At 37.2% G+C, this 13,528-nt stretch overlaps 1 protein-coding gene and 1 long non-coding RNA gene across 3 annotated transcripts in view; both read right to left on the bottom strand.

Moving 5' to 3' along the window:
• LOC141410465 (inhibitor of Bruton tyrosine kinase-like) overlaps positions 1-13,528 on the bottom strand; it is a 973,048-nt gene that overhangs the window by 300,001 nt on the left and 659,519 nt on the right. The gene's annotated exons all lie outside the window — the stretch shown is intronic.
• Positions 1-13,528, bottom strand: part of LOC141421235 (uncharacterized) — a 75,502-nt gene that overhangs the window by 53,512 nt on the left and 8,462 nt on the right. Inside the window, exon 3 of the long non-coding RNA XR_012445863.1 lies at positions 6,115-6,254. This is a non-coding gene — a long non-coding RNA (uncharacterized lncRNA). The remainder of the gene's footprint in view (positions 1-6,114; positions 6,255-13,528) is intronic.

The following is a 13,528-nucleotide window of genomic DNA, read 5'->3' as shown; positions in this document are numbered from 1 at the left end:
AGAGGCTTATGTGGCAGGAACTGGATAAACTGGTTAATAGCTCTCTTGAAAGCAGATTCTTCTGCCCAGACAAGCCTTCAGATGGGACTGCAGCCCAGACAGCAGCTAAGGCATCCTGAGCCAGAATCACCCAGTTAAGTAGTTCTTAGATTCTTGACTCTCAGGAACTGTATGAGATAAACATTTGTTGTCTTTTTAAGTTTTAAGATAATTTTTAAAGACTATTAATTTCTAGAGCAGCTTTGGGTTCACAATAAAAACATTCCATAAGCTTCATATGCCCTCATATGCATAGCTTCCTCTGTTATCAACATCCCCCACCAGAACAGTAAGCTTGTTACAAATTATGACACATTACTATTACCCTACTGGGATAAGTTTTACATAGCAGTAGATAACTAATATGCAAAATTAAGACTATTTTTATACTGTATTAATGGATCATTGGCATGTAATATCTATCATCTGCCAAAGAAACAAAATGTGTAAAAAGTATCTAACAGTATTAATGAAAAAGTCAGAAACCTCTAGAGAAATGGAATAACATGGCAGAAGGGGTTTGGATTCACTACAAGCTCCACCTATTTTTTGGTATATATTTGATGTGACCTGTGACCTTGGGCAAGTTTCTCCAACTCTCTTGGTGAGTCGGGGAAATGCCTTCCTCATGAGGCTTTTGTAAAGGTTAAATACATGATCAGATATGTGACGTGTGCATAGAAAGCACCCAGCTGTTTCTATTCTTGTAATTTCAGCAACATGAGTGACCTGGACATGAGTAACTACATAATAATCATATTTTCTTCCAGTATAGTGTTCCTAATTACTTGTCATTAAAGTAAAGTATATCAACCTTTCCTATTATGTTATGAAAGAAATCTTCTAGGTGGGCATTGAATTCTTTGAGAATGACAGGATCCTATGACTAAATTGGAATGCATATTTTCATTTGTTAATCATAGGTAAGTGGCAGGAATAAATATTATTAAATTTACCTCAGAATTCCAACTTCTTTTATTACTCCCATACTCACAGATAACCAAAAAAAATTGGTGTTAATGAGGTTTGAACCCTGGGCATCATGTTTACTGGGCAGGCATTCTACCACTTGAGCCATGTCGCCAGTCCATCTTGCTCTGGTTATTTTGGAGATAGGGTCTTGCTTTTAGCCCAGATTGCCCTGGACTGCAACCCTATTTTGTACTTCCCACTGCCTCTGGGATGACAGGCCCTTGCCACCATGCCCAGCTTTTTTCATTGGGATGGGGTCTTACAAACATCTTATCCCCCTCCCCACGCCCCAAGCTGGCCTTAACTGTAATCCTCCCTATCCCAGCCTCCCAAGGACCTAGGATTTCAGGTGAGAGTCATCAAAGCCTGATGGAGATAACCAATTTTAAAGTGACATTATATTCTCTATGCTGAAGGACAGGCAGCATTTTGGGATCATATACAAGAATATTCCAATCTTATAAACAGCAAGGCCTATCCTTTCCAGTATAGTGAAGAACAGAAATTTAGTAGAAGTTTAGAAAGTCAAAATATAATCACACCTGAACCAGTCCAAAAGAACAAGAAGTTTCATCATTAGATAAATGTTTTGGGGAAAGGTTCCTCTTAAAGCATGTTTCTTAAGTGATAAAACTCTAAGGCTCTTCAATAGAATAGAAGGTATATTAGGATATCAGCCTTCCAGTCTTCTGCCATGAGAGATTCCCAGTAGAAATCCTCTGAGTAGTTGAATTACTCCCACCCACCTGCCCTTCCTGTCTGCTCTTCCATATGTATGCATAGGATTCTGTCTGATCCAACCACAGTGAGAGACAGGTGCCATCTGCCTCACCAGCTCCATGACTCACCTTGTGATACATCTAACACTGCCAAGATGATGAAGACTCTAGCAACTCAAGCTTGTTAACAGCCCATCTGCTCACCTAGACCTCTTCCCTAACTGGATATGAAAACCGGTTGAGGAAGGCCTAGCAGAACAAACCTATACACTGTTCAGCAGACCACTATGATAGTACTAAGAGAGATTTCAAGATTGTTTAAGATGATATATGCTTATTGTGAAATTAACTGAGTTTAGAAACAAATGTAAATAATCTGCTTAGTATTAAGTTTTTCCATAACCATAAACTCCTATGATAGCTACACCACTTGTACTTTTTCTCAGGTGTTTGCTTAGATATCACTTTTCTATTGTCTCTTTCCTGGACCACACCATTTAAATTAATAGCCATCTAGCCAGGCATGGTGATTCATGCCTATAATTCCAGCTACTCTGAAGGGTCGCTTCAAGAGGATTGCAGTTTAAGACCAGCCAGATAAAATTTCATGAGACCCCCTTCTCACCAATGTATGGGCATAGTAGTACAAAACTGTCATCCAAGATGCACAGGAGGCTGAAATCAGGAGAAATCATGGTTCCAGGTCAACCCAAGAAAAAATAGTTTGTAAGATCCCATCTCAACAGAAAAGGCTGAGCATGGTGGTATGCACCTATCATCCCACTTATGGCAGGAAGCAAAAGTAGGAGGATTGCAGTCCAGGCAGGCTCAGGCAAAAAGCAAGACTATTGCAAAAATAACCCGAGCAAAAACAGCTGGAGGTGTGACTCAACCAGTAGAGTACCTGCCTAGCAAGCACAAAGCCCTGAATTCAAACCCATAAATAAATAAATAAATAAATAGACATCTGCCTCTTGGCTATCCTATACTTCCCTCCTTGAAGTACTCCATGGTACTTATCACCATATCATAATACATATATGTACATAGTTATACCATCTGTATATCCCATGTATATGATACTATCTAGTTTACCAATGTGTTTGCTTCATATCCACTTGCCTCCACTAGAGTAAAAAGTCCATGAGATATTGCCAGTAAACACAATAGTACCTAATTAAGAGTACTTATTAAATATTTACTGAATGACTACAACTCTGTTCTCTTATTTTCATATACAAATACACAAGTCTTAAGGTTTTGTTTCCATCTCCTAACGAACCTTACTACGCTCCCCCACACATAACAGACCAGATCCAGTGCTAAACCCAGAATAAAACTGCCATGAATATTAATTAATGACTTGTACCATTGATTCCAATATAGGCACAGGACCAAAGAGGGTGGAGAAGGAAATAAACTATCAACTCGGCTGAAAATTGTCATGATAGTGTTAATCATTTGTCCACTGGATACTTGCTAAGAACCTTCTATCTGTGCCTTTGCAAATGGCTCTGCCCCAATAAGAGACTATATTGTAAACATCTACAATCAGTGTAGTCACCTCAGTATGCTGCTGGTTTTGCTTTTGTACAGAGTTCCCAAAGCAATAAAATAGAAGCTTAAATATAAAATGGGCAGTCTCAGAATCTAGCATGATTATGTATACTATTTCCTTAAATCAACTACTTAGCAAAGGGTAGAAAACCCTTCTGATTTATTAGGAGGAACTTTTAGGACTCTCTTTGAAATATAGAAGTGCTTTAAAAGCTCAATAGCAATAAATGGGCTGATAGCTTATATAAGGGAAATAGAGATAAAGGAGAACTGGAGCTTCACTTTAAAGTTGGACCTAAAAAGGACAGTTTGGGGAAAAGAAGGAGAGATCAGTGAATCTCACATTGATGAAACTCTCCAGAAGTATTGGCATTCTGATGTTTCTTTGCTGAACTATTAAATGGTTTATGATTAACTTGCAAGAATGGACCCAGATTTCAGAAGACATCTAATGAGCAGTGCCTAACACACTGGAGGAATCTTGTTCGCAGTGTGAAAATGGAAGATTAAAATGCACCTATGATTGAGCACATATAACATGTACATTATTTGGAGGTAAAGATTTCCTGAGGCTACAAAAGCTATTTCATTTGTTTGTTTAACAGATATTAATCAAGCATCTATCTCACTAATCTCCAGGACTATGGTGGTGGTGGATCAGACAATCTTCCTACTTTACAGTGCTGGCACTTGAGATGGAGATGCAGACAAGAAGAAGAAGGAGAGGACGGCAAGGAAAAAGAAGTAGAAGGAAGGAGGAGAAGGGAGAAGGAAGAAGAGGAGTAATCTATAGATGGTGTTAAATGCTGTGAAAGAAATATAGGGAATGATGGTTAAAGAGAGTAACTAAGAGAATATACTGAGAGCAGCTGACATTGAGGCCTCTGGACGTGGAAGTTGTATTTGAAGAACAAACTAGCAAAGATCTCAGATAAGGATTCCAAGCAGATGGAGCACAAATATGAGGCCTAGAGTTAGGAAAGAGCTTGTTGTACTCTGCAGCAGACAAGAAGTCAGTGCAGCTTGAATAAGGAAGAGAATTGTGTGTGATGAGGTTCGAGGGGTGCACAGCAGCCAATTCATGTAGAGCAGTGTGAGCCAGCTAAAGAAGTCTGAGTTTATTTTGAGAAAAATGGGGAATAACCTCTTCCTAAGACTTCCACTTAAGTTACATAACGTGAACTTCCACTTGCAAACATTAGAAGAGCTAGATAAAATGGCATACAGTTTTTCAAACTTAGTACAGAGCTGAACTTATGATTAAAAAATAAAAGGTTTTGAAGATTCCCAGGTTCTACAGTGAAAAGTGCTAGAAGGGACAGAAAGGGGCACTCTGAATGCTGACATGCTTTAAACTTCCATCTGGGTGATAGTTATACGAGAATATACTTTTATATGAGAATGTATTTATATAAAAATAACTAAGTTGTATGCTTATGATATATGCACTTACTATGTGTATTAGTACATTAATTAAAATTTTTTAATAAATGAAAGCAACCAAAGGACAGAAAGAAAGCAGCTAGAATGAAAATGAATTTCTTAACTGTAACAACAAAGACTAGCATCCAAAGGAATAGAATTCCAGCATGCTGAGAGAAAATTTCTCACTACATAGCTTTATAGCCTAAGAAGTCATCGTTCAAAATATGTGAACAAAATGAAGACATGTTTAGACAAAGACTAAGAATCTTACCACAGATCCTCACTGCAGATAGACATAAATAGGAAATCATACCTACTAGAAAGGAGCAAGAAAGCAAGAAATGATCAGTGAAAAATATGCTACAGATGCCCCTGAACTGAGGCCAGTGTTAAGGGGCCAGCAAGTTATGTTGTCTTTATGTTTAGATAAAATTTCTCTCTTCCTTTGTTTTCTCATCTATAAAATGGAGGTAACACAAATGCTTTATGCATATAATAGCTGTGAGGATTGTGTGTGTGCACATGTGCAGGTACACAGCACATGTCCTTGAATAACTGCCTAGAGATGTACGATGTCCCAACCCTTGACCAGAGGCCAAGGTCCAGGAGCCAAAGAGAGCTCTTTCAGAAGTGTTATTCTTTTCTCTCATTTATCACAAATTGCTTATTTTCTATAAAATGTCTTCTAAACATTCATAAACTAATGGCATACACTTAAAGTTTTTACACTGAAGAGAAAAAGACTCTGCTTAACAGTTTTAAATGGTCATTGTAGCTACTGTATGGTTTAAAAAAAGTTAGAAGAGCACAAAAGTAGAAACAAGGAAGCCAATTCTATACCAATGGAACAAGTAGTAATAGTGTCCTAAACTGAGCATAAATTATTTTAGGAGAAAATGTAGAAAAACAACAGAAAGAATGAAAAATCTGTTATGAATGATTTAGCAGGATCAGACATGGTGATGCTTGCCTATAATTCCAGCTACTCGGGAGAATGAGGAAGGAGGGTCACAAATTTGAAACCATTCTGGACAATTTGGTGAGACCTTGTCCCAAACTTAAGTTTAAAAAGCTTTGGGATGTTAGCTCAATGGTAGAGCACTTGCCTAGCATGTACAAGAGCCTGGGTTCTATCACCAGTATTATTTTAAAAATGGAGCAAAAAGTTATTAATTTTATCTAAACTCAAAAGCAGAAAGTGCGTTCCTGAAAACTGTCTTTTACTGCAGTCTCATATTGGCTTTCATTTATGCAATACTTTCAGTAACCCCAGCTTCCCCTCCAAACTTATCTCCAGCTATTCAATTTCAGACTATACAATTATACTCCCTTGCCTTAGATCATATGATCGCATCTGCCGAAATAGTTCTTTCCCCTTTCCCTGCACAAAGCCTATGCATACCTCAAAGACTTGATCAGATTTCGTCTTCTTTACTCCAGATTTTCTGCAGTTGGAACCAGTATTTCTTTCCCTTATTTTCCAAATGGGCTATGCCAGGCTGCTTGTTTTACCTGCATTGTCACTTACTCTGGATTACAACCCTGAAAATTAAACAAGATAATACTATATTCAATCTGCATTTCTCTACAACTTGTAACATGATATCTTTAAAAATATTGAAAGGATTGAAGTTGAAATGAAAGGCAATTATCATCACTGAACAATGAGAACTCGGAAGAGGAGAATGGGGTGACCATTTATTAAGTGAGGAGACTTCAACACCCACGGCTGCATAAGAGGCCTCGGATCGCATTATCCCAAGAAGTTTGCGTTTGTGTGCTTCAGGCCTGGTTTCCTAAATATTACTTAATCATCAGATATGGGGGGGGAGCTAAACACAATAGATTTTATTTGCTCTCACCACCTTGGGCTCCTCAGTTTGGAGATGATACTCTTATTTAACAGGAAATCTTTTTATTCTTCAGCGTTTTACTAGTTTGTCATCTATTCCTTCACTTGAGTGATTGACAAAGTCTTTCCCATAAAATCCTTCGTGGAAGTGAACATTATGAATCAGAAGCAGCATCCATGAAATAAATGAGAAGAGTCCAGCTCAAAGACAAAATAAAATGGAAACACTTTTTCTTACATAGTGAAGCAGGTTTAGCTGCTCTTAAAACTACTGCAATGATGTGAAAATTTTCAAAGTTCACCTGAGGGCAACAGAGTTCACAGCAAGTTGGACTGTATGTACCCAATCTTACTTGCCAGTGCTCATGTCCTTATACAGTGGCTGTTTTGAGGTTTGTCTATGAAAGCTACATACATGTCCTCTCCCAAATGCCCCAAGGCCTAGTTTCAAAGAGGTCATCAACTAAATCATGAGGTTGAAGGTACAATAGGCTTTTCTCAAATAGCAAAAGCATAAATTTGCAAGTTCTAAAACTAAAAGGTTTGGAAAATCCTCTGCTCACTACTGAAGATCCCTAATCTATACAAAACATTTCAGACCACATCCTTTATAGCCCATACATTGGGCCAGTCTTTAGCCCTAGAATGTGGAAATTGTTGCCTTCTTACCATGTGTATGGAATAAGCAAAACTGTAAGGGCAGAACTAAAGTTTTTTGAGGAGCCTCCATACTGTTTTCCAGAATGGTTATACCAATTTACATTCCCACCAGCAGTGTATGAGAGTTTCTTTTTCCCTACATCCTCTCCAACATTTGTTGTTGTTTTTGTTTTTTATGGTAACCATTCTAATAAGATTGAGGTGGAATCTTGACATGGTTTTGATTTTCATTTCCTTTATGGCCAGTGATGTTGCATTTCTTCATGCAATTTTTAGCCATTTGGATTTTATCCTTTAAAAAAGCTCTGTTCAGTTTTTTTTGCCCATTTCTTCGCTGGGTCATTGATTTCTGGGGGAGTTTAGTTTTTTGAGTTCCTTGTATATTCTGGTTATCAATCCCTTGTCAGATGTATAGTTAGCAAAGATTTTTCTTCCATTCTGTATGCAGCCTCTTGAATTTAGGGACCATTTTGTTTTGCAGTCCCATTTATCAATTATTTCTCTTAGTTGCTGAAACATTTGAGTTCTAGAGAGGGAGTCATTGCCTATGCCTATTAGTTCCATTGGATTCCCTGCTCTTCTCTGCACTAGCTTCAAAGTTTCAGGTCCTAGATTACGGTCCTTAATCCACTTTGAGTTGATACTGTACAGGGTGACAGACATGGGTAGTTTCAGTTTTCTGCATGTGTATGTCCAGTTTTCCCAGCAACATTTATGGAAGAGGCTGTTTTCTCCATCTTATGGTTTGGACTCCTTTATCAAAAATTAGGTGGATTCATATCTGGGTCTTCTCTTCTGTTCCACTGTTCTTCATATCTGTTTTTGTGCCAGTATCATGCTGTTTTTATTGCTATATAGTATAGTTTGAGGTCAGGTATTATGATATCTTCAGTGTTGCTCTTTTTGTTCAGTATTGCCCTGTTGTTTGTGGTCTTTTGTACTTCCAAATGAACTACTTTAGGGTTGACTTCAAACTTTGTGATGAATATCATTAGAATTTTGATGGGAATTCCATTGAACATGTAGACTGCTTTTTGTAGTATAGTCATTTTCACTATGTTGATTCTACCAATCCATGATCATAGGAGATCTTTCCATCTTCTGTAGTCTTCTTTGATTTCTTTCTTCAATGGTTTATAGTTTGGATTATTATAAATGCAATTATTTTACTATATTCTTTTTCAACCTGTTCATTGTTGGTGTATAGAAAGGCTACTGATTTTTGTAAATTGATTTTGTACCCTCCTACTTTGCTGAAGCTGTTTATGGTGTCTAGGAGTTTTTTTGGGTCTTTCAGGTATAAGATCATGTCATCTATAAATAGAGATAGTTTGACTGCTTCCTTCCCTATTTTTATTTTCTTTATTTCCTCTTCCTTTCTTATTGCTGTGTCTAGGAACTCTAAGACTATGTTGAATAGCAGTTGAGAGAGTAGACACCCTTCTCTCATTCCTGACTTTAGAGAAAATAGTTTCAGTTCTTCCCCATTTAGTATGATGTTGGCTATAAGCTTGTCATATATAGCTTTTATTATGTTGAGGTACATTCCTTCTATTCCTAGTTTCATCAAGCTTTTACAATGAAGGGATGTTGTATTTTTCCTCATCTATTGAGATGATCATGTGGTTTTTGTCTCTGCTTCTGTTAATATGCTATATTACATTTAATGATTTGTATATGTTGATCCATCCCTGCATCCCTAGGATGAAACCAACTTGATCATGGTGTATGATCTTTTGAATATGCTATTGACTTCACTTTGCCAATATTTTATTAAAGACTTTTGCATCTATGTTCATTAAAGAGATTGGCCTGTAATTCTCTTTTTTTGTTGTATCTTTATTGAGTTTTGGGATGAGTGTAATGCTGGTTTCATATAATGAGTTTTGTAGTTCCTTCCCTTTCTATTTTGTGGAAAAGTTTGAGGAGTATTGGTGTTAGTTCTTTAAAGGTCTGGTAGAATTCAATGGTGAATCTGTCAGGTCCTAGATTGTTCTTTTTTGGGAGACTATTGCTGCTTCAAGTTCCTTGTGTGTTATAAATCTATTTATCTGATTAACATCTTGTTGGTTCAGTTTTGGATGGTCATATGTATCTATAAATTTGGTCATTTCTTCTAGATTTTCCAATTTATTTGAATACAGGTTTTCAAAGTGATTCCCCATATAATTCCCTGTATTTCCTTGGTGTTTGTTGTTATCTCCCTTTTTTCATTTCTCATTTTATTAAGTTGGGTCTTTTCCTTCCTCATTAAGTCAGATTTGCCAGGGTTTTTTTTTAATTGTTTATTCATTTATTCATGTGTGCATACATTGTTTGAGCATCTCTCCCCTCCCTCCCCCATTCCCTGCTCTTCTCTCTCTCTCTCCCCAACCCCCCTCACTTCCAGGCAGAACCTGTTCTGCCCTCTTCTCCAATTTTGTTGAAGAGAAAACATAAGAGATAATAAGAAAGATGTAGCATTTTTGCTAGCTTGAAATAAAGATAGCTATACAGAGAGATTCCTAGCATTGCTTCCAAGCACATGTGTATTACAACACAAATCGGTTCATCTCTACCAGACCTCTTCACTACTTCCTGGTCACCCTCCCATAGTGGCCTCTGCCAGTTTAAGGTTACTTATTAGCTACTCTGCAGTGGGCACATCAAATACTTTGAGTTTTGGGTTTCCTTCCCTTTCCCTGTTCCTCTGGTTTGCATTATCCCCTTAGCATGTGACCCATGTCCGCTAACATTACTGCATTTGTTTTAGGTCTGTAATCCGCATATGAGGGAGAACCTATGATTTTTGGTCTTCTGAGCCTGCCTAACTTTGCTTAAGATATTCTTCAGTTCTATCCATTTACTTGCAAATGACAAAATTTCATTCTTCTTTGTGTCTGAGTAAAATTCCATTGTGTACAAATACCACATTTTCTTAATCCATTCATTGGTAGTGGGACATCTTGGCAGTTTCCTTAACTTTTGCCAGGGGTTTACTGATCTTGTTTATCTTTTTCAAAGAATCATCTTTTTGTAACATTGATTCTTTGGGTTTTTGGTCTCTACTGTGTTGATTTCGGTCCTTATTTTTATTATTTCTCTCCTTCTGCTAGTTTTGGGTTTAGCTTATTCTTGTTTCTCTAGGAATTTGAGATGCAGCATTAGGTCATTGATTTGAGATCTTTCTGTGTTTTTAATATATGCACTCATGACTACAAACTTTCCCCTTAGTACTTCCTTTAATGTGTCCCATAAGTTCTGATAGGTTGTGCCTCCATTCTCATTAAATTCCAGGAACATTTTACTTCCTCCCTTATTTCTTTGATGACTCACTGATCATGGAGCAAAGTGTTGCTCATTCACCAGTTGTTTATTTCCTGCTGTTTCTTTTGTTATTGAATTCCAGTTTTATTCCACTGTCAGACAGTATGCAGGGGGTTATTTCAATTTTCTCATATTTGTTAAAACTTGAAATATGTGCCCTGAAAATGGTCTATTTTGGAGAAAGTTCCATGGGCTTCTGAGAAGACTGTACATGTGCTGTTGCAGGATGGAAAACTGGAGATGTCTGTCAGGTCCATTAGATCTATGGTATCATTCAATTCTAGAGTTTCTTTGATGTTGTTGTTGGTTTTGTTTTTTTTTTTCTGTATGACCTATCTATCAGTGAGAAAGGACTAGTGAAGTCTCCCACTACCACTGTTTTGGGAACTGTTTATGTTTTTAAGTCCAGTACTGTATGTTTAATGAAGTTGGTGCACTGACATTAGGTGCATATATGTTGACAATTGTTATTTCCTCTTGATGTACTGCTCCTTTCATTAGTTTGAAGTGAACTTCTTTGTCTCTTCAACTAATTTATGTTTGATATCTACTTTATCTGATAAAAGTATGCTACTCCTGCCTGTTTTTGGGGGGACATTAGCTTGGTAAAATTTCTTCCATCCTTTCATCCTAAGGCAATGTTTATTTCTATCTGTAAGGTGGTTCTTATAAACAACAGATTGTCAGGTCTTCCTTTTTAATCCAGTTTGCCAATTGGTGTCTTTTGATGGGGGAGATGAGTCCATTAACATTCAGTGTTAACATTGAGAGGTATGTGGTGATTCCTGCCATATAGTTGCTTTTATTGTGTAAGGATTTGTGTATGTGCAACTAATTCTATGCTACTCTCTGATTACTTGCTGCTTTTCTCTTGAAGTTTAATAATTCCTATCCATTCATGGCTATGTTTGTATTCATCTTCTGTGTGTAGAATTCCTTTTAAAATCTTGTGTAGTGATAGTTTAGTGGTCATTTATTGCTTTAGTTTCTGTTTATCATGGGAGACTTTTATTGCTCTGTCAGTTTTAAATGATATAGCTTTGCTGGGCAGAGTATTCTAAAACTGAAATTGTTTTCAGTCAGTGCTCAAAATACCTCACTCCATGCCCTTCTTGTTTTTAAGGTTTCTGTTGAGAAATCTGCTGTTATTGTGGTAGCTTTGCCTTTGTATATTATTTGATTTTTCTCTATTACAGCATTTAGTATTCTTTCCTTGTTCTTTGTGGTAATTGTTTTAGCTATAGTATGCCTTGGAGAGGTTTTGTTTTAGTCATATCTGTTTGGTGTCTTGGAGCCTTCCTGTGTCTGAATGGGCATCTCTTTCTCTAGAACTGGGAAGTTTTCTGCTATTGTTTTGTTTAATATATTACATTACCCTTTGGCTTGCACCTCTTTTCCTTTTTCAATGCCCATGATTGTCAGGTTTGGTTTTTGATGGAGTCACAGAGTTCTTTTGTATTCCTTTTGCAGCTCTTGAGTCTTTTGTCCAAGAAGTGTTCTGTTTTTTAATTCAATATCTATTTTGTCTTCAAGCCCTGAAATTCTGTCTTCCACTTTTTTCAGTCTGCTGGAGTAGCTTTCAACTGTGTTTTTTATTTGATTTAAGGGACATTTATTCCCAGAATTTCTGTTTGATTATTTTCTCTGAGACTTTCTATATCTTTGTTACACTTTTTTGTCATATCTTGTGCTGTCTTCTTTATTTCGTATATATCTCTTTTTTAAAATAATTTCCTTAGTTTCGTTTTAGAAATTGTTGAACTTCTGAGTTCACTTAGTTATTTATGCATCTTCTTGTGGTTTTTTAATCTATGTTCTCTTGATATTCATTGAGTTGTTTTTGCATGTTCTCCTTAAGCTCCTCTTTAAGCTCATTGAACATTCTTATCATCATTCTTCTGAGGTCAGCCCTCTCCTTTACTTTCACCAAATCTTCTATTATGTCCTTGGTAGTCTTCTAAGGAGTCATATTACCCTGCCTTCTTTTTCTCCCCATGTTTATATTTTCTGCTTTGCCCTTGCCTTGTTTAGTTGGGGTTTTAATCACTGTTATCTTTTCCTGACTTAATTTCTATGTTCTGACTAGCTTAGTTGTTAGCTAGGTTGTCATAATATTTCTGTTCCCTGACCTGGAGGTATACCTTAGCAATAACAAATTCACAAATTCAATGCCAAACCAGTTATTTATATTATCTATAAGGAACCTATTGGTGTTATTATCTATCAATAGTGGGTATTGGGGAGACAACAGTTGTTTGGATAGTTAGAGATACTTAGGTAATTAAAAAGATGGCACTAGAAGAGAGGGCAGGAGGGAGGATGGGGTAAGGGGAAGAAGTGTGAGGTGTGGGGGATTAAGTTCCTAACATGTGTTCAGTCACTGTGGGAGAGGGTGCTATCGTTAGGGATTGCAGAAGGATAGGAAGGATGTGGGTAACGTGTAAAGTTGGTATAATAGATTATTCAGTGAGTGGTGAGTATGGAGGAGGTAGGGGCAGTGGGCAGAAAGGGAGGGTGAGGAGAGGAAGGAAAGGAGGAGTGAGGAAGAGAGGAACAAAGAATATGAAGGAAAAAAGAATAAAAATACAAAAAGAGGGGTCAAAAAAGGTACGTGGAACAGGGAGGGTTAAGCAAATTGATATTTGGGTAGAGTGGAAAAGGGAGATAGGTAACAGTAAATTGAAAAAAAATGAAAATAAAAATAATAATAAAAAAAAACCAGTTCAATGAATGTTCTGAAATCTTTCCTCTGATTTCAAATCCAGTTACTGATAGTTTTGACAAGGCCTCTCTCTGCATCTCTGCCCCTTCTTGAGGTTGGTATGGTGGGCTGTGTGGAAATAGTTGTTGCCTCACTCTATCAGACAGCTCGGGAGGGGATGCTGCTCAGGGTGTTTGAGCCAGAATTCTCTTGGTGGGATGGGCCATCTAGTGTAGACAAGTTCTCCAAAGCTGTCATGTAAGGAGCTGGTATGTGAGTAGTCACCAGCCCCTACTG

Source organism: Castor canadensis, chromosome 3 (assembly GCF_047511655.1).
Source record: "Castor canadensis chromosome 3, mCasCan1.hap1v2, whole genome shotgun sequence".
NCBI classification, from domain to species: Eukaryota; Metazoa; Chordata; class Mammalia; order Rodentia; family Castoridae; genus Castor; species Castor canadensis.
The sequence above is the reverse complement of the archived record's forward strand: the minus strand, read 5'-3'. Positions and strand labels throughout refer to the sequence as shown.